This window comes from Pteropus alecto, unplaced genomic scaffold, assembly GCF_000325575.1.
Source record: "Pteropus alecto unplaced genomic scaffold, ASM32557v1 scaffold210, whole genome shotgun sequence".
NCBI classification, from domain to species: Eukaryota; Metazoa; Chordata; class Mammalia; order Chiroptera; family Pteropodidae; genus Pteropus; species Pteropus alecto.
In genome coordinates this window covers 414,750-418,243 of record NW_006431288.1, presented here as the reverse complement: position 1 = coordinate 418,243, position 3,494 = coordinate 414,750, and positions in this window count along the sequence as shown.

Genomic DNA, 3,494 nt, shown 5'->3' with positions numbered 1-3,494 from the left:
CTGAAAAATAGTATCGACTAAATATTTTGTCACCAAAAAGATTTATTGGGGAAAAAGAAAAAAATTGCACCCCAGGGCATGCAGTAAGTTAGTAAGGGAAAAGGATGTTGGAGGAAGGTTATCAGGGAGAGGGGTCATGTGCAAAGGCCCAGAAGTGAGAAATGTCTTGTTGACTTAGGAAATGAAGAAAGGTCATTATGTCTTGGATATAGTGAGAAAAGAAAGAGGAAAGTGTCATAAAATGAGGATGGAGAAGTAGGCAGGACCAGATTACACAGGACCTTGCAAAATGAGTCAGATACTAAAGATTCAACGTCTTGGAGATTAGGTTAAGAATTTTTGATCACGGATGGTAGACATTGAAAATGAGACAAGTAGACAGGATTGCAAGATATTTCATAAAAGAGAAAGAATCAGGTATTTATCTTGCTTTCATACATAAACTAAACCATTAAGTAATTACATAATTGGTGAGGGGTGATTTCGCTTTGTAGAAACACTGCAGCTAATGAATGAAGAATGGGGGAATTACATCACCATTTTAAAATTCCTTATGAATGAATTGATTCAGGCATTATTCATCGATAGCAGTTAACATTACAAAAAGAGAGAAGCACACATTGGGTCTCCTAATGGAAAAATATATGGCACCTATGATGATATCTTGCCAAAAAATTCAGCTTGAATCTGATAAAACATCTAGACCTTACTACCAGTTTATAGAAAATACAGAAGATGGGGGAACATATTAAAGTATACTATGGGGATGCCACTGACAAAATTATGGCAAAAACTACAAGACAAACAACCCGGTTCCTTAAAGAAAAAATTTTCATTACTGGAAAAAACAAGAGAAAAAAATGCAAAGGACCTAAAAGATATACCAGTCAAACACAGTATAGCTCCTCACTAAAACAAATTGTAAAAAAAAAAAAAAAGAGAAAAAGTAATAGTAAGTATTGAAAATGTGAATACTAACTGGATATTTTATATTAAGAAATCATTGTAATAATGATTATGATAATGGCATTGTGGAGTTTGTTTACATCTATTAGTAAGATAGACTAAAATATTTATATATAAAATCAGATAATTTCTGGGATTTGCTTCAAAATAATATGGGAAGGGGAAAATGGATTGGCCATTGGTTGGATTCAGGGGCTTAGGTGATAGGTACATGCTTAAATTTTTTAAGAGTCTTCTTTCTATTGTTTATATATATTTGAAATTCTCCATGGTATAAAGGGTGTTTTTTTAAAAAGAAATTTGGAAAGTAAAATTGATATGTTAATAATAATTGGACATTTGACAAGGATAAGTGTGCGGGAAGTGTCAGGGATGACTCTGCGTTTGATTTTTGTGTCTGGATTTAAAGTGGTACTCTTTTGTGACTTAAAAAATAATGAGTAAGAACCATGTTTACAGAAAAATGCCATTAATGTATTTTGAACCTGTTGAGTCTGAGGCATCTCTAAGACAATCAAGCAAAGTAGAAATAATAGGCAGTTAGGTAGATCTGGAGCTGGGTAGAGATCTGGCCTAGTGGTATACATTTAAGAATCAATAACTCAGAGTTTATATGAGCAAATAGGATTACCTGGGCACTGGTTCTCAAACTTGAGCATGGATCCGAATTGCCTAGAAAGTTCATTCAAATACAAATCACTGGGTCCCCACCTCAGAGCTTCTGATTCAGTAGGTCTAGAAATGACTTTTTTACATTTCTAAAAATTTGACAGGTGATGCCAATGCTGTAGGTCTGGGGACCACATTTTGAGAATCACTGGCCTAGGAAGGTAGTATAAACACTAGTTCTCAACCTTGGATGCAAACTAAGAAGAATGTCAGACAAGGAAGAAAGAGCTTCGAGTTGGAGGGAGTGCTCAACAAAACCAAATGCTGCTTGAAAGTCCAGTAGAGTGAGGGTAAAAAATGTCCTTTGGACCAGGAACATAGAAATAATTGATGACTTTAAGGAGATACATTTTGGTGGAGTGAAGGGAAAATTAGAGAGCTGAGAAGTAAAGAAGAAGGTACAAAAATGAACAATAAGTGCAGATAATAATTTTGAGAAATTCGGCTATGAATTCTGAAGGGGAATAAAAATTGTGTTGTGGCTGATGGGGAGGTGGGGCTGACAGCAGACATAAGCATTAAGATTAAATCACTGATATCAAACCATTGCTCTCTTTCTTGAATTAAAAAAAATTAAACCACCAATTCCCATTTTAATAGTTTCATCCTTAAAACCTAAAGAATCTTCAAAAATCAGAAAGATTTTTAATCTTGGATATTCCAGCTTCTTGCAGAGGAATAGGTAGGTTTATTAAAGCACAAGCTTCTTCCCTGACATCACATGTTTTAGGAAGTTGTTCTACTAGCTGATAAAATTGGCCTCCACCTTCATTTATTTCATCATTGACTCATTCATCCATTAAATATACCTTTTTAAATTTTATTTTATTAAAGTATACAGTACATTGGTTAGATGTTTATATAAGTTATAAAATGATGCCCCTAATTGCTCTTTCTCTCCTCTGGCTCTCCACCTAGCCATTACATTACTGCTGACTGCATTCCCTATGCCACGCTCTCCATCCCCGTGACCATCTATCAACTACTAATTTGTACTTCTTTAACCCTTCACCCCATTCTCCCAGCCCCTCAACCCTGCTCCCCTCTGGCCATCCCCAGATTGTCCTCTATATTTGTGAGTCTGTTTTTGATTAGTTTTTTCTTTTTGATCCTTAGATTCCACATATAAGTGAAATCATATGGTATTTATCTTTCTCTGTCTGACTTATTTCACTCAGCATAATAACCTCTAGGTCCATCCATGTCATTGCAAATGGTAGGATTTCATTTTTTTTTAATGGTTGAGTAGTATTCCGTTGTATATATGAACCATAACTTCTTTAACCTATCGTCTGTTGATGGGCCTTTAGGTTGCTTCCATATCTTGGCATTGTACCGTTAAATATACTTTAAATACCTATTATGTGCTAGACACTGTGCTGGGCTCTGGGATTACAGTGGTGAATGACAAGAGTTATTAGAACTACAGTGGTAATTAGAAGCTCTCAGAATATAAACCATGGGATCTAATGTAATCTCGGGAGCCAAGGGAAGGTGGCCTACTTCAGAGTAGTGGTCAAGAAGAGCTCTGAATTACATTTATATGAAATTTCTAGAATTGGCAAATCTGTAGAGACAGAAAAAGTAGGTAGATTCGTGGTTACATATTGCTGAGGAGTTGGTGGGAAGATGAGAGACTGCTAATGGGTAAAAGTTTCTTTTTGGGGTGACGACAATGTTCAAAAACTTACTGTGAAAATTGTTGTACAACTTTATGAATATACTAAAAACCACTGAATTATGTACTTTAAATGGGTGAGTTCTATGGTAGTGAATTATATCTCAATAAAGATATATATATATAATATCTGAAGATTGAGAGGAATTAGCTAAGGAATAAAGTATTTCTTCACACAAGG